This window comes from Esox lucius, chromosome 5, assembly GCF_011004845.1.
Source record: "Esox lucius isolate fEsoLuc1 chromosome 5, fEsoLuc1.pri, whole genome shotgun sequence".
NCBI classification, from domain to species: domain Eukaryota; kingdom Metazoa; phylum Chordata; class Actinopteri; order Esociformes; family Esocidae; genus Esox; species Esox lucius.
Window position 1 is genome coordinate 36285667 of NC_047573.1, and position 25570 is coordinate 36311236.

At 37.9% G+C, this 25570-nt stretch overlaps 1 protein-coding gene and 1 long non-coding RNA gene across 3 annotated transcripts in view; both read left to right on the top strand.

Moving 5' to 3' along the window:
• Positions 1 to 25570, top strand: part of atrnl1b (attractin-like 1b) — a 264456-nt gene that overhangs the window by 127114 nt on the left and 111772 nt on the right. The window lies entirely within an intron of this gene.
• LOC117594530 lies at positions 19295 to 24757 on the top strand. Of its 2 annotated transcripts, XR_004575775.1 has the most exons (5): positions 19295 to 19837; positions 21018 to 21207; positions 22552 to 22605; positions 23685 to 23738; positions 24566 to 24757. It is a non-coding gene; the product is annotated as an uncharacterized LOC117594530 (long non-coding RNA). The 2 variants fall into 2 exon arrangements; XR_004575774.1 differs by having other exon boundaries at positions 19295 to 21207; positions 24566 to 24755.

Sequence of the window (25570 nt, forward strand, 5' to 3'; positions counted from 1 at the left end):
GTCAACATCAGTGCTATTGCTATAATTTTGATGGTATAGTATCATGAGCCACAATTAAATTCTTGTGACACTCATGCCAGGCGGTAGGCGTTATTGTTGTTGTTGTCGAGTTTCCACACGCCGATTGCTTTGGGCCGGGCCTAGTTTTTTAGTCCCAGTCCGTCCCTACAAGTAGTAAAGAAAATATGGCCCCAGAGAAGTTTATCTCGTTTCAACAACCTAGTATCTAGTTTGAACGACATAGCAAAAAAATTAAGAAGTAAAAAAATATTTTTTTCATTTTCTTTATTAACTAAGTTGTTCAATCGAGACACTAAGTCGTTCAATCGAGGCACTAAGTCGTTCAATCGAGGCACTAAGTCGTTCAATCGAGGCACTGTCGTTCAATCGAGGCACTAAGTCGTTCAATCGAGGCACTAAGTCGTTCAATCGAGAATCATTAGTATGTCTAATTAGGCCAAATTCATTATGTAGCAGCAGTAAAAGGCCATGTAATGGTTGCTATAGCCCATTGTTTTTGCATTCCGTCCGGCGTTGGGCCTATTATTGTTCATTAATAGTTATTTGAAACCCTAAAGCAAGGCAACCTTTGAACTCCAAAGCATTAATTCAGAACAGTGAACAATCGGCTGAATAGTAGCACGTTATAAGTCTCTGTGCTGTGGTGCCCGGCTGGTTTTATCAATCGAGTTGGGTCTATACCCCACATTTTGCATCAGCTTGGACGATAGGCTACTTGTTGACAAATCTAGGCTACTGATCTACGTCGATTGATCAAACCTTAGAAAATGGTTAATAGGCTATATTACAAAAATATAATGTGTTTTCTTTTCTAAAAGCTAATTAACACGTGTAAGTCGATGTTACACAGATGGCAACAATAATTTACTATTCAGTAGGCTATAACGGCTTGTCGAACCACTGAGAGAAATGACACTTTTTATTCATCAGCTGAATGGGTGAAGCTGTTAGAAAGTGTTTATTCATGGTACAATTTCTTTATCGTTTAGTGCTATAAAGTAGTGAAGTGAGTGTGTGGCACTGTGTAGTTCACTGGCTCGATCGCGTCTTCACATCGTCTGTAAACCTAGTTTGCTGATAGAAAATTTGAAGCATGCCATTTTTCCATTATATCTGATATGTTGTTAAAGGGTTTGATTGGAATTTAAGATATCATATCTCAAAGCATGAATAGCTTTTTTCATTTTCTGTTTAGACAATTCTTTATTTATATATAGTATAAATCACTTTTAATTAACAGCCAAATTCAACAACTCCTGTGTATTATTTACAAGTTGATGCTTTCCTCCCACACATAAGCGACAGGGTGATGTTTATGGAAGGAAACAGTGCCTCTTCCAAAACTGTTTTGAAGTTCCTATTTTCTTTATCTACTTTATTTAATTTAGTTATTGTAACAGTAAAAATGCTGAGAGACAGATGTTTCACATTGTCAAGAAAATCTATGAACAACAACATAGCGCAATATCAATCAGTGGTTGATTGTAAGCTAAATACATGATATTGTATACAATTATATTATACATAAATTATAGTGTACATGATAGATTATTCAACTTTATTGTCATTGAACATTGTCACATGAATAGTGTACATAATAAACGCGTTACTTTTAGGCCATCTACATGTATTTGCAAGGCTATAATTCGTCTAAATATTTTTTATTTAAATTAGTCAGCAGAATGGAGTCTTTCCAATCTTTGAGAACTGAGCTTAGGCTAGGACTGGGCTGTGGTGAATATTACATAACTGCCTAATTGCAATTATTTGAGCCAGATCGCATTTATTGTATAGATGATAACAATCTTCTTGCACAATATTTTGATTCCAAAATCATGTTTCCAATCTGAAAAAGGGATTTTAGGCCAATGTTAGAAACGTCACAACAAATACCACGCAAATTGTGAATCATGGTGGTGACAGAATCATGCTTTTGGGCTGTTTCTCTTCAGCTGGAACCGGGGCCTTAAAAAGACCCAAAAAGACTGAATACTGTAATTAAATCCAAAAAGGTGCTTCAACAAAGTATTAGTTTAAGGGTGTGCACACTTATGCAACCATGTTGTTTTGAGTTTATTTTTCACCCTCAAAGATTTCAGTTTGTTTTTCAATTGAATTGTTCACGTTATAGGTCACATTGAAGGTGGAAAAAGTTCTGACATGATTTATCTTTGTCTCATTCTTTTACATCACAACAAGGGTGTGTAGACTTTCTATATCCACTCTGTATGTTATAATGTTCATGTCACCAAAATGAATTTAGATGGACTAACGTTAGCTTAAACTGAGGTTAGATAAATCATTTTCCATTAGCTAACTTTACTTGCTAGCTAACATCGATAGCATTCATCACTAACGTCAGAATTTTTTTTGATCTGCTAGGTAGTTTGAAAAAAATGTTTTATGAAATATTCATGGCAATGGTGCATTCCACTAAATAGTTGCCCATTGTACCAATATTTGCAAGTCATTGTACCAATGAAAACAGTGGATTGATTAGCTACTGGACATAGATTAGCTGCTGAGGCTGGAATAACACCATATCTAAAAGGCAAATTATTAATAGCTAAACTGTCTGTTATAATGTTCATGTCATCAGAGTAAATTTAGATTGAGTAAATAGCCAGACTCCTAATAAAAGCTACTAGCTGCTAACTAATGAGGCAATATGAATTCCATGTACAGTATAGTGTGGTGCATTGGGGGTTAAAGAGGGACAACAGTATATAGTTTTGCTGGATGTAGCAGAGCGCCCTACGATTTTTCACATTATATTTGTAATAGAGAAAAAAATCTACATTCACTGCGGTACTGAATAGTTTTTCCGCAAGTATCCCATGTACATTACAGTGGGGGGATGAAAAATATAAGGCCTTTTAACACTGCATTGTCCCAGGGTAAGACTGGACCTGGGTTAGCTAAGCAAGTTTGTTAACCCTGGCCTAAGTCTTAACCCTAGGCTCAGGATTCATACTTGTGTTCCTAAGCCCTGGGATAACGGACACATACGACAATATCAATGTCAAATATAATTTTACCTTCTACGATAAGCTGCAAATGTTACATACGCTCTGGCATGCGAATAATGTTACAGTAGCCTATGTCACTGACACATGATCAATGTTATGCTACCACAATTCAATGAACGACTTCATAACATCGACTGATCAAGATGCCCACTGTCAGTAATTGCTTGAACAACTTTGCTAAAACTACGCAAAGAAAGTGAAAAACGTTAGTCAACCTTCATTCTTTCGACATGTTTGCTGGATTTACATCCAAAGCAAGCTGCATTAACTACTTTGTTTAGATTTAGCAGGTATAATGAAGCGACAAAACTTTGCAGAGTGAAAGTACCAAAACAGACGGAGCTCTTGGCAAGCATATTTAAATTAAGAGAAAGGGCAGGTTTTGTGATTAGGCAATAAATGTTCTATGTTTTTTTTCTTGCACCCGTTGAACACTGGTTATTTTGTCACTGTTTTTCTGGGTCTAACCCTGAAAAGTTGGTGCTAACCCCACTCCAGAGCATGGCCAACTAGCCCTAGGCTTTGTGTGGTGCTTTCCCACTTCAAAATATGCAAGTTGTGAACACTTGCTTAGTCATGGGCATGGGATGCTCTTAGCCCTAAGTTAAGGTGTCTTGTGGACACATCTGGTGTGGTTGGATGTATTACACAATCAATCTCCAAAGCAAATGAGCACAAGCAAATAAAAAGCAATAACAAAATATATATATATTTTTTTTATATTAGATCATGTTCTCTACATTACCTTACATAAGTTCTAACCATTTCTGAGTTGCTCCACCTTATACTATTCTTTAACCTATGTAAAGGATTACTGAAATTGTAATTTTGTTTCATTTATAATTTCGCCCACTTTGAAAATGTAGCCTACACAACACAAATTAGACACACCACCGACTTTTATTTTGAAGACAACATATGAAAATCGTAAGTCTTATTGTTGCTTATTGTTGTCTTACTGCTACCGACGTTTAATAAACAATAGGCCCGCAAGTATAGAACGGTATAGTTTTTAACAGTTTAATGAGTACAATTTGTTTAATGCCAACTCCTTTACATGAACCATACATGATCGGTTGCATGGATATCGTGGAGGTAGGAACAGATGGCCACAATCAATGACGTGCGGTTACTTAATCACAGAATTCGCAAACTCCTTTTCAATTTTGCAGTTCAAAATCAAACCTAAACATTTTCTAACTAGAATCGAAATTGGTACACCCCTATATCCACATGTTAGTGTATTTTCTAAGCCCATATAGCGTAATTTAAATGACAAAATAAATCCTCCCGTCTTGAAAGTCATTAGCCCCTGGACAACTTTTGTACATGGCAGCTAAATTTATCTATCTTGCTGGTTAAAACAAACAATTAGCTGGTTACAGTCCTAACCTCCTTACATGTCAAGTAGATGCAGGTCAGTAACCAAGACAAACGTGTTGGACGGGCATTTCCAATGGGGTCACGTTTATCCTACTTACACATAATGATTAGTATCTTCAGCATGATGGACGCAAAGCTAATAATTCAAGCATGTATGGCTCCCTAATGGCTATTGTCATTGGACGTAACCATCCCGTATTCACAGTGAAACGATTTAACAAGAGGCTTACAAAACTATTAGTTACAGAAACATGAATACATGGCGAATGAAACCATCAAGGATGTACAGTACCATTATGCAGTATGAAAAGACGCAGCAACACAAATATACATTGCAAAGCCCAAATCAATGACATTACAGGTACCAAAGAAACAAGAACGTACTCACAAAAACGTTGTTTCTTCAAAGCAATTGAAAGTGCCACACAAATCCTTTCCCTGTCTGGGACCGGGCTGCTAGGTTGGGGTTGGTTCCTCGCAATTTCCAGCTTTTCTCAAAAAAAGCTTGCCAGTAAATCTGCCACCAAATCCATTTCTTCTATATTGTGCATTAAGAAACAACAGGCCTCAGTACAAATCTAAATAAAAAATCTAACGTAAAGCATTACATCTAAAACTCTAAACCTCACAAAAGAAAGTTAAAATAAATCTTCACCCCTCTAAATTTTCCTACTACGTCCTAACTAGTTTTACCTCAGTGAGGTAGCTGTCTCCGATCACACCATCTGAAAAAAACACACGTAGGCAACTAGGCAAGATAGAAGGCTGCAGCTGGTCAAAGAACATGCTTGTTATGGCAAAGTCAAAATCTGATTGGTTGAAGAGAATATGGCAATCAACAACATCCTCCCCATTTGCTTCAACAAAAAATGGGATTCACTTTAAATTCTATAGGCTTCAGGGTAGATTTTCACCCTGAGACAGCACATGTGGAAAATCTGATTGGATAAAAGCACTGATTTTTTAATTTATAAATAAATCAGTGCAGCTCAGATATTTATTTATCTTAAAAAATACAACCCCGTTCCCAATTATTACTATTTTCTTCAGTTGCATTATATTTCGTTTTTATTGATGTTGCAAATGACAGATTATAGACTACAACATTGCATACCTTACTTGCCTTCCGGTAAAGAAAAAAGACTGATCAACTTAACATTACATGATGCCTGGTCTGTCGCACATGTGGTATTTCACAATTTGCAACTTGTCTGCTAAAGTTGGTTTATCGAACAAATTCAGATACAGGTGACAAGATGAGTGAGTCAGAGACAGGAAGGTAATCAAGATTTTAAATTCTGGTCAGATTGGTGAATCGTCTTGTTCAACCGTCTTTAGTCTGAGACATTTGGTCCCAGAATCCAGTGGAATGAAAACAAGCATGGCTGTGCCCATAGACAGTAATTAGCCAAACAAGCTCAGCATAGTAATTCATAAAGGTGTTTTTCATTGATCGTATTTATCTATTACTAAATATACAAGAATCGGAAATTCATTATTTTTCACAATCTTTAGTAAAATAATGAATAATCATGTAAATGAAGGCATAAACACACAAACCGTTGCCAGATAGTTAGCATGTTTTATTGATACAGCAAGTGGAGTGATACTCAGGAAAATAACATCTTAGAAGCTTGCTCAATAATTATTCAGTATACTCTTTAACAGTACTACTACCCTAAGTTGTTTCAAAATGTAATTTTAACCGGTTGAAATCACAATACTGCTCCATATATATTAGGCAGCATGGTGTTTATGGGCTGCTGTGGTGGCCTTCAGTGATATTTTAAAACGTACTTGTGAAAAGGTTTAAAACTGTCTTTTGATCCTATGGAAATTGCATTTGAAGCGTTTTTCACAAATTCAGAATTGCTGAAAAACCATTACGCCCAAGATATCACACCGGAGATCACACCCGAGATTAAGTTTATGACCACTCTACGCTACTTGGCCAAAGGGAAAATGCAGTTATGCAGTGCAGACAAACTACGTATATCTCAGTCATCGGTCAGTAAAATATTATATTAATCAATAAATGCCCTGTCCAGACCCCACATTGTCCGACAAATCATTTGGTTTCCTCATTGATGTTTGCTACAAAGAAAAAAAAGCCAACTTCATGGCCGTAGCTGGTGTAGTTGATGCTATAGATGGGACACACAATTGCACAAATTATTGCTCCATCAAAAGATGAACGCATTTGTTTACGAGCTGCCAAACATTAGCTGAACATATTCAGTACTAGTCAGTACATCATTCTTGGTTTTATGTTTAATCAGTTGCACTAGGACTAAATTTTTATTTGAATATCTTGAGTTCAATATGACAACATGACATCCTTTTACAGAGACCCTCTCCTATCAGCCAGTCACTGTGGGCATAGTACAGTGAGTCTATGGTAGGTTTATATCAGTCTATAATTTTTATGGTAGGTTTATTTGAACAGTGAGAGACAGAATAACAACAAAAAAATCTAAAATGTTATACATTATTCAACCCCTCTGCAAAACATGACTTAGTACTTGGTGGCAATACCCTTGTTGGCAATTCCAGAGGTCAGACGTTTCTTGTAGTTGGCCACCAGGTTTGCATACATCTAAGGAGGGATTTTGTCTCACTCCTCTTTGCAGATCTTCTCCAAGTCATTAAGGTTTCGAGGCTGACGTTTGGCAACTCAAACCTTCAGCTCCCTCCACAGATTTTCTATGGGATTATGGTCTGAAGAGTGACTAGGCCACTCCAGGACCTTAATGTGCTTATTCTTGAGCCACTCCTTTGTTGCCTTGACTGTGTGTGTTGGGTCATTGTCATCCTGGAATACCCATACACAACCTATTTTCAATGCCCTGGCTGAGGGAAGGAAGTTCTCACCCAATATTTGACGGTACATGGCCCTGTCCATCGTCCCTTTGAAGCGGTGAAATTGTCCTGTCCCCTTAGCAGAAAAACACCCCCAAAGCATATTGTTTCCACCTTCATGTTTGACAGTGGGGATGGTGTTCTTGGGATCATAGGCAGCATTCCTCCTCCTTCAAACACGGCGTGTTGAGTTGATGCCATAGAGCTACATTTTGGTCTCATCTGACCACAACACTGTCACCCAGTTCTCCTCTGAATCATTCAGATGTTCTTTGTTAAACTTCAGACAGGCCTGTACATGTGCTTTCTTGAGAAGGGGGACCTTGCAGGCACTGCAGGATTTAATTCCTTCACGGCGTAGTGTTTTACCAATTGTTTTCTTGGTGACTATGGTCCCAGCTGCCTTGAGATCATTTAAAGGTCCTCCCGTGTAGTTCTGGGCTGATTCCTCACCATTCTCATGATCATTGCAACTCCACGAGCTGAGATCTTGCATGGAGCCCCAGACCGAGGGAGATTGACAATTCTTTTGTTTTTCTACCATTTGCGAATAATCGCACCAACTGTTGTCACCTTCTCTCCAAGCTGATTGGTGATGGTCTTGTAGCCCATTCCAGCCTTGTGTAGGTCTTTGAATCATTATTCTAAGAGCAATGTAAGAAGTGAAGCTGAAGAGTAGGGCTCCACCTTTAATCAAAATCATATTGAAATTGCAATTTGAACATGTGCGATTTCTAAACTGCAGAAAGCTGAGATTTTGGCTTTATTTATTTTTACGCTCAAATAAAATAATTATTTTTACAGGTGTGCCATCTTCGCTATAATCATATATTTGTATACAATTAATTAGGAGTTGATTTTAGAATCCGTTTGCCTAGTTAAAATTTAATCAGATTATTAGTATTAAGGTTGGAGTCTGGCAAGGAAACGGCACGATCCTATCAGTCAACACATATCTACAAGTGCCCTTACAACACATCTTCCCCTACCTTTTAGCTTTTTTAAGACAATAAACATTTAAAATTCAAATATCCAGCTGTATGTCTTAAATTGGTCAATCAAACTAGACAATATATTGTTCCAATCATGCCTCTCACTCGTCACAATTTATTAAAAGTGAGTTAAAGTGACTATTCTTAAAAAATCCCAATTCCGTGATGGCTCTATGTCTAACGAATGTAATAGCCACAGCCCAATAAAGTGACTATGCACGCGGGTCGGGGAAACGATATTAGGTGTGTAGGCACTCTGAACAGCAAATTCTAACCAGTCAGAAACATTGAAGATGCAGTGTAAAGTGCACTGCGAAAGAAAAGTGTGGAGTAGGGCTTGCTGTTAGGGAGAGGAAGAGGATCGATTAAGAAAATGAACCCTGAAGACAATGTATTTGTATTACAAATGACAGATCATAGTCTTCACTGAAGTGTCTACTGGGAATTTGTAGCTAGTTTTCTTGCCTTCCGGTAAAGAAAAAAAAGTCTGATCACTTTGATATTAAATGATGTCTGGTCTGACGCTCAATTCGAATTTCACGAAATGAAACAATTTCCATATATCACATTTAAAAAATAAATAAATAAAGCTTCAACCTCCATACATTTCTATAAAAAATGGAGGTGGGCTAGTTGAAACAGTATATTGATTAGCAAAATATACTTTAAGCAATGAATTTGCATTTTATTGCATGACATAAGTATTTGATACATCAGAAAAGCAGAACTTAATATTTGGTACAGAAACCTTTATTTGCAATTACAGAGATCATATGTTTCCTGTAGTTCTTGACCAGGTTTGCACACACTGCAGCAGGGATTTTGGCCCACTCCTCCATACAGACCTTCTCCAGATCCTTCAGGTTTCGGGCTGTTGCTGGGCAATACAGACTTCCAGCTCCCTTCAAAGATTTTCTATTGGGTTCAGGTCTGGAGACTGGCTAGGCCACTCCAGGACCTTGAGATGCTTCTTACGGAGCCACTCCTTAGTTGCCCTGGCTGTGTATTTCGGGTCGTTGTCATGCTGGAAGACCAAGCCACGACCCAGATTCTATGCTCTTACTGAGTGAAGGAGGTTGTTGGCCAAGATCTCGAGATACATGGCCCCATCCATCCTCCCCTCAATACGGTGTAGTCGTCCTGTCCCCTTTGCAGAAAAGCATCCCCAAAGAATGATGTTTCCACCTCCATGCTTCACGGTTGGGATGGTGTTCTTGGGGTTGTACACATCCTCCTTCTTCCTCCAAACACGGCGAGTGGAGTTTAGACCAAAAAGCTCTATTTTTGTCTCATCAGACCACATGACCTTCTCCCATTCCTCCTCTGTATCATCCAGATGGTCATTGGCAAACTTCAGACGGGCCTGGACATGCGTTGGCTTGAGCAGGGGGACCTTGCGTGCGCTGCAGGATTTTAATCCATGAAGGCATAGTGTGTTACTAATGGTTTTCTTTGAGACTGTGGTCCGAGCTCTCTTCAGGTCATTGACCAGGTCCTGCCGTGTAGGTCTGGGCTGATCCCTAACCTTCCTCATGATCATTGATGCCCCACGATGTGAGATCTTGCATGGATCCCCAGACCGAGGGAGATTGACAATTCTTCAAGTTTTTTCGTATTCCTTTAATAAGACCTGAAATACAAACACATTATTGTATTTTTCATATTCATTTGATATATTAAATAAAAAAAATCCCGTAATTCATTCTTTTTTAGGCTATTGAATGCTAATGAAGTGAAAACACACGGATACTGGGGGTCTGAAAGGCCTGGTGGTTATAGACTAGTGTCAATCCTGTATTTGGTTATACGTGAAAATACTTTTTAGTGAAATATAGTTTAGGTGTAGCAGAAAAGCAGAAAATACGGTATCATATTTTTGGTTTTATAGTTTATACTTGGTTTTATAGTTTGCCCAAGTCAACAGAGAAAAGACAGTAATTAGAGTATTAGGGATGTGCATGACATATTTCACTATCAATAATTCCTCAGCTTTTGTCATCGAACCCCAGCCACTTATGCCACAAAGAGGTACTAAATGGAAAAAAAATTATGTGAATGGTAATGTGTTATGCAATAAATTCAATGTTTTATTTAAAAATGTGGTTAACAAACTCTAATGTTTTTGCATAAATTATTATTATAGATATACTTTTACTTAGGAGACTTTCAGATTGAGAAATGCCATAAGAGCAGCAAATAACAATTCACAGGCCTGTCAAGTAGTTAGTGTTATATAACAAGTGATTTATTTCACATTATTGTTACAAGCTTTCCATTAATTACATAAACGTCATAAAAAAACGTGCATTGTCTCCCATGAATTAGACCAGAGATATGTATGAATTGCTTTACATTAGTTAGCATCTTTGTGTCAATGTTTTCTGGCTATAAAAACAAAATACAGAATGTATTAAACCATCGACCAGTTTGAGAGGATTAGAGAATATCCACATGAATAGCAGTACATAGGCCTAGAGCACGTTGGCTTTATTTTTGCGCCAATGCATAGCTCTAATCTCTTAGATTACTGGAATATAAGATTTGTCTATAGGTGACTTGAGTAAGTTATTGAAAAACCCAGAGGACTGTCTCTATTGCATTAGCCTACTACTTTCAAATGTTTTAAAAAGTGGTAAACTCCAATGTAATATTAGTGTTACGTAGGCTATTTTCCTGTCAATTGTGATAGTTTTAACATTAACACGTAATTTTTTGCTGGAACTGTAATTGTGGGAATGAATAATAGTTTGTTATAAGTGTCAGTAATGCATGGAGTGTAAACAATTTGCGCATGCTGATCAGTTAATTACTAACGTTATCTGTTGTAGCTAAGTTACCTCAAAAACGATTTTGCCACACGTTCACTCAGTGACCAAGAATGGTGCTTGTGCGTATTCAACTAAGGTTAATTTATTATGTTAATTATGTTGTTAGATACGTCAGAAAGCCCACATGAAGTCTGTGTAAAAGTGTCAATCATTTATGTTGCGCTTCAGGTTTAATTTATGCTCATAACGACAGTCGACCGTAGTCGTTTTCATTGATTGTATATTCGTATAGTATACTGTATAGCTGTATTTGCTTATAGCATTATTAGTGTTTATTTGATTATAAAGTGCTAGCAGTTTTATTAGTCAGCTTTCATTCACAGTGAGTGTCGTCATGAGCAAGAGGAAGAGTGGCAGTGACATTCATCAGATTTTTGGCCAGCCTCAGAAAATAAAAGTTAACTGAAAGCAATGAGAAAATGAGTACCAGTCAGATGATAGAAGTATACAGTAGCGGTGAGTGAATGTTTATTGATATAATAATCATTGCTATTCAGATCAGAAATGGTAAGTAATCCATTCCTGAACATCAAGAAACGCCACTTGTTTAGTATTTATTTCATGTTCACTGTGGTGCGTTCAGAGTAAAGAGAGAGAGGGAGAGAGAGAGAGCATGAGGATGCCAACAGGGCAGGGCGAGCAAGTGACATGGTGAGTGAGAAAAGGAGCAAATATTGATGACCCATCTGATATCGCCATGTTGGTGTTGTTCCAACAACATAATTAATGTTGACGCAACTGAGGTTAGGTTTAGGCACAGATGTCTCTGAGGTTAGGGTTTGGTCAAAGGGTCGGGGGAATATTCTCTTTGGACTGGGTTAACCAACTAACTACAGGTCAGTTGCAATGATGGTCCTAGAGCATGATGTTATGATGTTGTAGGAACAACACAGCAATATGAGATTGTGTAAATATTTATGGTTAACGGTTATACATATTTTAATATTTTTAAAATGTTCTGATTTGGTCCCCCCCAATGTTGACTCCATGGCTACAGTTTTAGTGGGTTATAATAGCCTACATCAATGCAATCGACAAATTACTTTTCTATATTTTCATGTAGACTATTGTAAATCATTCATTAAAATTGTTTACATGAATATCATGTCAATGGATGAATGGGTGATAACCCTGGATAAAAGATCAATAACGGTTGGTTGAATGGGTGCAATAAAACCAGACACGCCTATGCATGTGGTTGAAGTGTAATTATGGACAATGATGATGAGGGTAGAAATTGTATATAATCTGAACTCAGTGAGCAAGTCAGAAACAACTTGGGCATAATTTGCAACGGTTTGTTCACAATGGCAAACAGAACTCAATGCATTAATTGCGCTCTTGTATTTCTGTGTCGCGTACGGTGGGAAGAGCATGGCTATGGAGTCATTTTGGTCTGATCCATAGGTCTTCAACCTGTTCCCAACAAGAGCTCTATGCCATTTTGCCCATTACATGGTCAAAAAACCAAACAAGATTGGGATAAAATTTGGGTTAGCTGCTGATGTCGACATGAAGTACATGCTCAATGGCTATGCATACCTGGGGAAAGATTAAACCAGGTAAGCAAATCAAATGTTGTTCTATGGATAGGGTGTAGTCTGTGTTATAGTCTGTGTTTGATAATGTCTCTTATTTCACCTTATACAAACTAAATTCTAATGGATTTATCTTTGGATAATTGGAGTGTTGTCATTTTCATTCTGTACATTTGTAGGGTCTTATAAAAGAACAGACATACTATAGTCTGTGTTCTTAGAAATAATCATTCTTCATATTATTTTCTTCGTTTTATTTTTGTATGATAGGACCTTCAATACAAACACATTCTTTTATTCTTAAAATTCATTAACCATTTAAAACCAAACAAATTCTGCAAATCCATTTGAATCACTGTAATATCTTTATTAGAACCCAAGTTACATGATTTTAAATCTTGAGTCAGAAAGGTGTCATTCAAATTTAGAGGCATGAAAGGAACACCAACAATGTACTTGTTTTTATCAAACTGCAATACTATGTTTTCGTTTTTTTTAAACAGTACCTGCTGGTATTGTAATAATCACTACTAGTACAACTTATTATTCTGTACATAATTACGGTCATTCAAATAATTGATAAATACCCTTAAATCAGCTCCTGGCAATGTTGCCACATTAATGACAACTAAATTGTTCAAACAGCTATCTATTAAGGCTGCCATCCTTGGCTGACTGCTTGATTCACAGTTGTTAAAGATATAGAGGGGACTGATTTTATTGACCTGTATGTTACCTGGGTCAACTGCTCTCATCTGAGCAGAGGCCGTTTGCTAACAATTGAACTTGAAATGAGAATCTTCGTCTGTTATGATAGAATAATAATAATACTTTTGCCATATATTTGATGTGTAATTCCATATTTATATTCTTCACTTTTATCATTTGTACTCGAGAGCATTTGTACTCGAGAGCTTCGCCTTGCGACATCGACCACATTACTGCAGAAACTGCACCGATCTGTCTGTCAATCTCCCGTTCCATCCTTCCCTCACTCGTGAACAAGACCCCTAGATACTTAAACTCCTCCACTTGAGGCAGGCACTCTCCACCAACCTGAAGTGGGCAAGCGACCCTTTTCCGATTGAGGACCATGGCCTCGGATTTGGAGGTACTGATTCTCATCCCCACTGCTTCACACTCGGCTGCAAACCGTCCCAGTGCATGCTGACTGTTTGCAGCCCCTGGCTGCGCCTAGAAATTCTGTCCATAAAAGTTATGAACAGAACCGGCGACAAAGAGCAGCCCTCCCGGAGTCCAACATTGAACTGCCGGCAATGCGGACCAAGCTCCTGCTTCGGTCGTACAGGGACCTGACAGCCCTTAGCAAAGGACCCAGGACCCCATATTCCCGAAGCACTCTCCACAGGATGCCGCGAGGGACACAGTCGAATGCCTTCTCCAAATCCACAAAACACATGTGGATTGGTTGGGCAAACTCCCATGAACCCTCCAACATCCCGTAGAGGGTATAGACCTGGTCCAGTGGTCCACGGCCCGGACGAAAACCACACTGTTCCTCCTGAATCCGAGGTTCTACTATCGGCCGTATTCTCTCCAGAACCCTGGCATTGACTTTTCCGGGAAAGTCTTAAACTAAACTAACCTCTGTAAAACTTTGAAATCATTAATGATCGATTTTTCTGGTGCTGTAAATCACACGCATATATGACCTCATAGTATTTTCATGTCCCTACAATGCGACTGAAATACTTGCACTGTTAAGAGCATGTTTGACCACCCTCCAGCATGTTTGGTGAACAGGCTTTGAATTTCGTAATTTTAAGGGCAAGGCCATTTGGACAAAAATGTTTAGGGCACAAAGGGCACATGCCAGGGCACAAAGACCATTGAGTGAAATAAGAGGATTTGGAGCTTACAAATAAATCACTTGAATTACTGATAAAAAAACAAAACATGCATAATAAAAACATATACATTATTCGCTTTTTTAATATCATATTTTGAATAATAACTTATTATAACTGATGTTTTTCCACAAAATCTTAAATCATATTGTTTTAGTCCTTGATATTACATCTACCCTTCACTAAATTTTTCATGGATTTGTTTAATTTCTTCTTTTTAAGTTTTAGTTGGGAGCATTCACATGACGACAACAACAGACAGACAACGGTAGTAACAGTTAAGGAACATTAAGGCTTGCTAGCCAGAAGGGAATAACATTACCTCAGTTTCTCAAAAGTAAACCGCTAAGTATCCTTTAACATCACAATCACCTGCGCTAATGAGTACGACCTAAATAAATAAATATTGTGACTTTTTTGTGCGCGGACCAAGTACACTTTGTTTTTTAATCTTTCACCACCAACGCCGCCATGTTGAGTGATGTGAAATCTAAAGTTACCTCTTAGAGCTTACAAAAAGCGTTCAGGTGTATTTTCCCACTCGGAGGTCGGAACTTTCCCACCAGAGTGATTTGGTTCAGGTGAGCACTAAATAAGTCAGCTGTTTATCGATAACTAGCTAGCTTGCTTACATACATGTAGTCTGTTCATGTGGTTGTTCTCAGTTGCGAACTACAAACAAACTTAGGAACAAACTTCTGATCGTGAGATTTTGACAGCAGCAGGGGCGCAAAGGCTATGGTAGCTGTAGGGCGTACAATGATTTTTGGGCTATCATGGCCCGGAGCGAAGGGCAACGATGGCCATGGCCGTGGTGAAATTCCTACTCTGCTGGTGAAATAAATATTGGACTGCCAATGCCAAAATCTACCTGCAGTAGGTGTTAATAAAACAAATTTGATTGTTGTAAGTGTATCAATACAATGTCATTCTGTCAAAATTGCGAAACTATACTGTATCTATACTGATTCTTTTTTCTATCACCCCTGCTGGCTAATGTCAAAAATCCTTAGAAATTAACAATCTCATTTCAGTAATAATTTTTCTTGTACATTGCCATGAAGTACATGATTTAAACAAAAAATCTCAAGTTCAACTCAACATTTTTGTCTTGTTTTCATTAATGTGTGGGTGCGGCATCTGACTGGTTCTGGAAGGCTCACATTTGGAGCACCGTTTTCTTCCAAGCACGGCTATCTCTCGGCTTGGCAGTCATTTTACATCAGTTGGGGATCAGTTGGCCATTAGGCCTCACATACATGTGGTTGGTCATGGCTGTAACAAGTTTCAGGGAATAGGGGCAGGAAATGCAATGATCAGTGTGATGACAAAATGTCAGCTCACCCCCAAGGTCTCTCCGCAGCCTCGGATAAGAGCGAGAACCATGTCTCACTGCCCCAGGGTATGAGTGTACATATTTCCCCAGATGTGTCACTCTTTTTCCCAGCTTTGTGTTTTTGTCTCTTTCACAATTTTCTGCCCTATTCTACTTTTCCTTATCCTTTTCCTACATCTTTTTTCCATCTTCTCAGAAATCCTCTCTGTCAATTTGAAGGGCTTTATTGGCATTGGAATCATCCGTTTTCCTTGCCAAAACAATTTGGAAAAATATAATTAATTGTTCTGTTTTTTCCTCTCACGTTCTTTCTATCCCTCCCTCTAAGATGGATTCTTTTTTTCCTTCCCTACCCTCTCTATCTGCTTCTATCTCACTCCCTCTCACTCTGTCACTCAGCACAATGCATGTAGTGAGAAAAGAAAATACGTATTTTATAAATGTGTTTTACCTTCTGCAAAACTCCATGGGGCTTGGGCAATGTTTCTCCCCTACTGCATTTAGTGATGGGCTGCTGCCTCAACTGGCTCCAGAGGCATTGAGCCAGTCATGTCACGGATGATCAGAAGCACGCCTGGTTTTTCATTCAGAGTGGCAGGGCTGAATTCCAATCGATTTCTCTTAGGATTGTCAGTGTTTTTGCGTTTTACATACAGTGAGGGAAAAAGTATTTGATCCCCTGCTGATTTTGTACGTTTGCCCGCTGACAAAGAAATGATTAGTCTATAATTTTAATGGTTGGTTTATCTGAACAGTGAGATACAGAATAACAACAACAAAAAAATCTAAATTGATTTGCTTTTTAATGAGTCAAAAAAGTATTCGATCCCTCTGCAAAACATGACTTAGTACTTGGCGGCAAAACCCTTGTTGGCAATCACAGAGGTCATACGTTTCTTGTAGTTGGCCACCAGGTTTGCACACATCTCAGGAGGGATTTTGTCCCACTCCTCTTTGCAGATCTTCTCCAAGTCATTAAGGTTTCCAAACACGAATTGAGTTGATGCCAAAGAGCTCATCTGACCACCCAGTTCACCCAGTTTTCCTCTGAATCATTCAGATTTTCATTGGCAAACTTCAGACAGGCCTGTACTTGTGCTTTCTTGAGCAGGGGGACCTTGCAGGCACTGCAGGATTTCAGTCTTTCATGGCGTAGTGTGTTACTAATTGTTTTCTTGGTGACTATGGTCCCAGCTGCCTTGAGATCATTGACAAGATCCTCCCGTGTACTGGGCTTATTCCTCACCGTTTTCATGATCATTGGAACTCCACGAGGTGAGATCTTGCATGGAGCCCCAGACTGAGGGAGACTGACAGTTATTTCGTTTTTCTTCCATTTGTGAATAATCGCACCAACTGTTGTCACCTTGTCACCAAGCTCGTCTTGTAGACCATTCCAGCCTTGTGTAGGTCTACAATCAAATACTTATTTTACTCATTAAAATGCAAATCAATATATAACATTTTTGACGTGCGTTTTTCTGTATTTTCTTTGTTGTTATTCTCAAATAAACCTACCATTAAAATTATAGACTGATAATTTCTTTGTCAGGGGGCAAACATACAAAATCAGCAGGGGACCACATTTTTTGATCCCTAACCCTATATTTTGTAAGCACTCTTATTTTTCACATTTAGCAATGAAGTCACCTAGCAGGCACTCTTATCCACAGCTTACTTAAGGTGAAGAATGCATGTGTTTTCTTAATTTTTTGTACTAATGCTTAATCTGGTGAGCTTAATGTTATTCATCTCTGTGGGATAAATTGCTGAGGGCCATAGCACTGACAACAAACTGCTCAGGCGGCCGAATGTTTTGGTCCTGATTAACCTGTACTACCTCTTTGACCTAAGCCTGCTGGGGGAGATTTGACCCGGTTGTGAGGGGTCTGTAGTGATTACCTGCTCACTTCCTTGCCCTGGAATGAAAATAGATTTTGATGGAGGTAGTGAGTTTGGATTGGGATATTTTTTGTGTTTTCAGCTGAATCCGCTGGTGTTCTTTGTTGTTGATTACTGTGATGCTGTCCTCCCTCCGGAGATTGTGCAAGCTGATGGACCCTTGGAATTTGAATGATTCAATCGGACTAACAGCTGAGCCCTCAACCTGAAAGTAGTGAGGTGATGGTGTTTTCTGAAGTTAGTCATCGCCTCCACGGTTGATTTCTGTTTTCTCAATGAACTCCAAATACAAACTGTTGTATTTGCAAGGTGCTGTGGGGAGAGCCTTTTAATTGAGGCATTTCTCCATTAACTGGAATGGCGGGTGGAACAGCAAAGGGGATTAAATCCTGTTTACTGTCTGAAGCAGCAGGGTTAAAAGGAACGCTCTGACAGGGGATTTCTTTCACTACTGTAACTTAATCTACTCATTCAAGTCCTCCCCCACCCCCCATTTGGCATGATCTTCAAACGTTTTCCTGAGATGTCTTTTTTTTTTAAGAAAGAGCATGAAAGGGATTCCCTAGCTCCCCAGGCCGTGTGAACCAGCAAATTAATTTGCTTAGTATATATTTACCGATGCATATCTCCGCAAATGCAGTTGCTTTGCCCAATTTTACTTCTGCACTTAGCCATCTAAAGTATACAAGGGGTGGCTTTTATGAGGTGAATTACCGTGGCCCATGTACTGGACCATTGGTTCTGTCAGGCACCTGCAGAAGTCAATCTTCAATATATATTTAATCTTCTGATATAGTTTGCAGAAACACTGCCACGGTAGATAATCTTGTACTTAATGATATTTGTGCAACTAATTTAATTTATATATCCCTTGACGGACGCTTTTATCATGAAGTGCTTTACAGATAACCAGTGTCCGAAATTAACTTTTTGGCTCACCTGCCAAGGGGACTGGTAGAACAAAAATTCCACCAGTGAAGCATATTTTTTAGCTGACAAAATTATAAATTGCCTTATTTTGTCACGTATAAATTAATTTCCGTACAATGCGTTGAGATAATATGTGGCACGTAACCAGGGTTTTTTCTGGCTGAGAATGGGCCTTTGGGGGGTGACTACACACGACAGTAAACATGATTGGTCCGCGTACAGTAAAGTCCTAATGACAGAAAACTATGCATTTTCTTATTTCTGACCATTTGTTAAGCAAAAATGTCTATCATGCTTGAATAAATAAATGTATGTGTGTATATATATGTATGTGTGTATATATATGTATGTGTGTATATATATGTATGTGTGTATATATATTTATGTGTGTGTATATATTTATGTGTGTGTATATATTTATGTGTGTATATATGTATGTGTATATATATGTATGTGTATATATATGTATGTGTATATATATGTATGTGTATGTATATGTATGTGTATATATATGTATGTGTATATATATATATATATATATATATATGTGTGTGTATATATATATATATGTGTGTGTGTATATATATATATATATATATATATGTGTGTGTGTGTGTGTGTGTGTGTGTTCTTGTTTATATGGTATAGGGGGACATTTGACCTGAAATCTCACCAGCACTATGAGGACATTTTGGTTTATGAGGACATTTTCAATGTCCCCATAAGTCGGGCACTGTAGAAGAACTTCCTTCATTGTTATTAACTATGTCCTGCTTTTTTAACTCATGTCCTAATATACCATAAAGACCTGGTTTTGTTGTGTATCACACACAGCCCATACTCCCCCTATGTCTGGTTGTTGGTAGTGCAGCTTGATACGATTTTTTTTCATTGGCTCATGGGTTGTATGCATGTCTGATCACCGATTGGCTACTGCTTCTGTCAATAACGGGGACGATCGTTGATTCGCGGTTGCGTCTTTGAGTCACCGCATTCTGGCGGCAAACTATCAACTTTCTATGTCGCGAGCCTACAGCTAGTGAAAACCCCGCCAAGATATGCTGAAGCTTATTTTACCTCAGAAGACATCATCTGAAAGTAACCACGACGCGAAGAGGACTTTTCTAATGGTTATCTTGACTACTAAATAGGTAAGTAATTTTTCTATTCACACAATTGATCAAATGTATTATTTAGTTTACAATTTTATAGCTAAAATATATAAAATGTGCAGTTTAACACAAACGTGAACAGGGTAGAGTAATGACTGCTACAGTACTAGTAACTTGGTAATTATGTACTGTACTCCTGTTCTGTTGTTCAAGCAGGCTAATGGGTTAATACTACTGAGATTAAACTTGCGTTGATGTTATTATTGGAGTGTCTCGCAGTTTTATAGTCAGTCCTGAGTGTTTTTGTAGTCTGGCTAATTTATTTATTTTTTTTGCATGTGCTTAAAACATTTGTTAATGTCGTATTTCTGTCCGAAACGTGAGTTAATTGTTGTCGTCTGCTTGTTAGCGGTAAGTTAAGTAATTGTTTCAAGCTAACGTTCGCGAATGTAATGATGGACATTCAATGGGCTCTAAAGTGCCAGCAGTTTCTTCTCTCAAAATGATTTCGCTTTTAGTGTTGTTTAGAAACTGTATAAAAAGCCAATACATGGCCTTGTGTTTGGCCGTGTTTGAGAAATGACAAGTGTTCCTCTTGTCATGATCTGATAATTTGACTGATGTATCCCTCATTCACCCAAGTAGGTGAGTAATAGTAATATAATATGAATATAGTGTATTGTCAGGCGATGTTGCTCAACTGCGGGGGTCCTGTGCGGTCTAATAGTAAGAACAAGGGGAACGAGTGGCAAGAACATTGATAGGTCTACCTGTTGTGGCTGAGTAGCCCCATACTAAAGCCACAATTGATATTGAGTTGGAGAACTGTCTTTCATCACTCATAGTTCACTATTACAGTTGGGTTAAAATAACCCTGTATGTTGGGTTGTGATGTAAACACAGCACATTTGGTCAGATGATTGACTTGGTATTTCATAAGTGAAGAAATATTTAGACTTTGTATTTCATAAGTGAATAAATATTTAGACGGTTAGTAACTGAATGTGGCTGCAGTTGTATTATATCTGTAGTTGTATTGGCTGCAAACATGAATTACTTGCATCTAAAATATAGGTTTAAAATGCAGTCTTTTGGTATATTTAATTGTGAACATGACAGCATTTATCACTGGAAAGTGTATATTTGTACAGTGATAATGTAGGCTAATAGAATAGTTGGTTTAGCAAAAAGCCTAAGAAATATTTTTCTATTTGTCTAGTATTGATGCAGCAAACACTGAATCACTTGCCAGATTTGTCAACGATGACCACATCAATCCGAACAGCAAAATGAAAAGGCTAACAGTTGGAGGGAAGCCCCATCTCTGTTTATTTGCAACGACCGACATAAAACCTGGAGAGGAAATTTCCTATGATTATGCTGACTCGGACTGGCCGTGGCGAAATAAGGTAAATTCTAATGTTCTTTGAAGCATAATCTAAGATACAGTGGCTTGCAAACACAACTATTGGACATATACATTTTGTGTAACAACCTGGAATGAAAATGTAATTGTAATCTTTGCCATTAGATTTGCACTACATACAAATTATTCCTTTCAAAACAAGTTGAAAAAAAAGAACTGACAACTGTTTGTTGTATAAACAGACGGGTAAAAAATTTAAGGGAAACACTTCAAGAAATTAGTGGAGGAATATTACGAATTACGAAGCATCCATTTAGGTGTACTGTGTGATACAATTACCCGGTGCCCTAACATCTAAATCATTAAATACTTTGGATATTGTCAATGTTCATGTAATCAACCAGGCATGAGGGGTGTGGTATATGCCCAATATACCAAAACTAAGAGCTGTTTTTAGGCATAATGCTTCATGGAATATGTTGGCAATATACCATAAACCTCTGCTGGGCCTTGTTGCTCTACTGAAATAGTTCCCTATGCAATTAGAGAATTAAAGTGAAATCATAGCCATGGTATACGGTCCCATATATATTGGCTATCAGCCAATAGGTTTTCATGATTCCACCTACCTGGTTTGTGAGACTGTATACCATGGGTATGACGTCACATTGCTTTTTACTGCCCTCATTGTGTTTGGTAAGCAATTTAATAGAGCTTTAAGGCATCTCTGGGGTTTGTGAAATATTGCCTGTGTCCTGGCACTCTGTGTTTGATCGTGCCTAAGAACCACTTTTAGCCGTGGAATATTGGTCATATAACACCCCCCTCCCCCCAATTTATTGCCTCCACGTATCACGGCAGTCGGACAATCAGCATCCAATATACAAACCACCTGGCTTAGACAATTGAAATCTTTGAGTAAGATCTTAAATTGGAAAGGCAATTCAGTAACTTACCCTTGCCAGATGTGCTGACATCATAGTATTTGAGTGCTTCCTATTATTAATATTCTTTATGGTTTTAATGGTGACGTGGATTGGTTTCTCTGTGCTTCTAGATGTGGATGCCATGCCTTAAAGGGAACTTTCAAACATAAATGTTCAGTATGAACGGTTTACATGTGTTGAGGAGTGTGTGTGTGTGTATATGATCTTATACTGGTGTACGAGGACAGCATGCCATATGGAGACTGTTTAATTTCACTTTGAACTGTTTTCAATTTTTATGGATTGTGTGTGTGTGTGTTTATGATCTAATACTGGTGTAGGAGGACGTAATGTCTTATGGAGACGTTCTAGTGTTTGTGATTAGTTAAACCGTTTGAGTCTAGTTTGATAGTATAATACTATTGGGCTAATGATTTTAAATGTCTTCTTTCTCTTCATAGCAAATCCATGTCCAAGAAATGTCCGTTACTACAGAGACCGAGAACACTGAAGAGGTGCTTTTTTATTTCATTTAAATCATTGAATATACTGGAACTAGAGCTGTTTATATAATGTAAGACTTTGGATATTGTCAATGTTCATGTAATCAACCAGGCATGAGGGGTGTGGTATATGCCCAATATACCAAAACTAAGAGCTGTTTTTAGGCATAATGCTTCATGGAATATGTTGGCAATATACCATAAACCTCTGCTGGGCCTTGTTGCTCTACTGAAATAGTTCCCTATGCAATTAGAGAATTAAAGTGAAATCATAGCCATGGTATACGGTCCCATATATATTGGCTATCAGCCAATAGGTATTCATGATTCCACCTACCTGGTTTGTGAGACTGTATACCATGGGTATGACGTCACATTGCTTTTTACTGCCCTCATTGTGTTTGGTAACCAATTTAATAGAGCTTTAAGGCATCTCTGGGGTTTGTGAAATATTGCCTGTGTCCTGGCACTCTGTGTTTGATCGTGCCTAAGAACCACTTTTAGCCGTGGAATATTGGTCATATAACACCCCTCTCCCCCCAATTTATTGCCTCCACGTATCACGGCAGTCGGACAATCAGCATCCAATATACAAACCACCTGGCTTAGACAATTGAAATCTTTGAGTAAGATCTTAAATTGGAAAGGCAATTCAGTAACTTACCCTTGCCAGATGTGCTGACATCATAATATTTGAGTGCTTCCTATTATTAATATTCTTTATGGTTTTAATGGTGACGTGGATTGGTTTCTCTGTGCTTCTATATGTGGATGCCATGCCTTAAAGGGAACTTTCAAACATAAATGTTCAGTATGAACGGTTTACATGTGTTGAGGAGTGTGTGTGTGTGTATATGATCTTATACTGGTGTACGAGGACAGCATGCCATATGGAGACTGTTTAATTTCACTTTGAACTGTTTTCAATTTTTATGGATTGTGTGTGTGTTTATGATCTAATACTGGTGTAGGAGGACGTAATGTCTTATGGAGACGTTCTAGTGTTTGTGATTAGTTAAACCGTTTGAGTCTAGTTTGATAGTATAATACTATTGGGCTAATGATTTTAAATGTCTTCTTTCTCTTCATAGCAAATCCATGTCCAAGAAATGTCCGTTACTACAGAGACCGAGAACACTGAAGAGGTGCTTTTTTATTTCATTTAAATCATTGAATATACTGGAACTAGAGCTGTTTATATAATGTAAGACTTTGGATATTGTCAATGTTCTTGTAATCAACCATGCATGATGGTTGTGGTATATGCCCAATATACCAAAACTAAGAGAAGAAAGTATTTGATACACTGCCGATTGTGCAGGTTGTCCTGCTTACAAAGCATGTAGAGGTCTGTCATTTTTATCATAGGTACACTTCAACAAAAATCCAGAAAATCACATTGTATGATTTTTAATTAATTTATTTGCATTTTATTGCATGACATAAGTATTTGATAACCTACCAACCATTAAGAATTCCGTCTCTCAAAGGCATGTTAGTTTTTATTTAAGAAGCCCTCCTGTTCTCCACTCATTACCTGTATTTACTGCACCTATTTGAACTTGTTACCTGTATAAAAGACACCTGTTCACACACTCAATCAAACAGATTCCAACCTGTATGGAGGAGTGGGCCAAAATTCCTGCTGCAATGTGTGCAAACCTGGTCAAGAACTACAGAAACAAAGGTTTCTGTACCAAATATTAGGTTCTGCTTTTCTGATGTATCAAATACTTATGTCATGCAATAAAATGCAAATCTATTACTTAAATTATACAATGTGATTTTCTGGATTTTTGTTTTAGATTTCGTCACTCACAGTTGAAGAAAAATGACAGACTTCTACATGGTTTGTAAGTGGGGAAAACCTGCAAAACCGTCAGTGTATCAAATACCTGTTCTCCCCAGTGTAATTGGAATAGAACAGTAATGTACTGTTTGTTAATGGCAATTCTCTTAATTTTTTTCCCAGTGTCAGGATATTCTTGTACATTCTGTTGCATCCTCTTTGGACAAATGCAATGTCTGCAGTGGTGGCACAATGTCATCACTCAGGTGGTCTGGAATGCAATGTAAAGGTGTGTCTTTTCTTGCCCCAATCTTCATACTGTATGATAAAAACTGTCCACAACAAAAACGATTCTTAAACATCGAGACTGCTAGTACCAGTTGATTTTGGAGATGGGTTTGATATAATTATTTGTTTTTATAATCAAGCCAATATTTCAATTGGCTTCTGATTTATTTAAATGGAGAAACAAAGGTAGCCGGTTTCCAGACCTCAATGGGCACAGACTTTGTAAGAAACAAAGGACTGACATTCAGGAGGCAAAATGAAAAAGCGATCAATACACAAATGTAAAGATTATCATTCAGTACATAATTTGTTTAACATTTTATATGGTCAAATCAAAAAAGCAACTTTTGTGACAATAACGCATAGAAAACGTATGATTATATATCAGCATCTCAAAAGACAATGGGTTATGCACTTGCTTTGGAATCTGCTGTGTAGTGAATTAAAGAGGGTCGATAGACCCTAATCTACATTTGGTTACAGTATAGCCTACATTTAAAATGTATTAAATTATGAGGGGGAAAAAATCGAACTTGCTCGCAATACCCCATAATAAAAACAAAACAGGTTTAATTATTTTTTGCAAGTTTATAAGAAACTGAAATATGACAGGGCTTGACGATAATTCAATCAATACTGTTATAGTTTTTAAATAATTATATTATTAGGTTATATCGCCCACCCCTAATATGAAATGTACACTATTATTCACATCCCTTAATGAAAGAGGGGTGTGATCCTAGGGTCTTTTTGGGTATGACGCTACAAGCTTGGCACACCTGTGTTTGGGGAGTTTCTCCTATTCTTCTCTGCTGATCCTCTTAAGCTCTGTCAGGTTGGATGCAAAACAATGCTGCATAGCCATTTTCAGGTCTCCAGAGATGTTCAATCGGGTTCAAG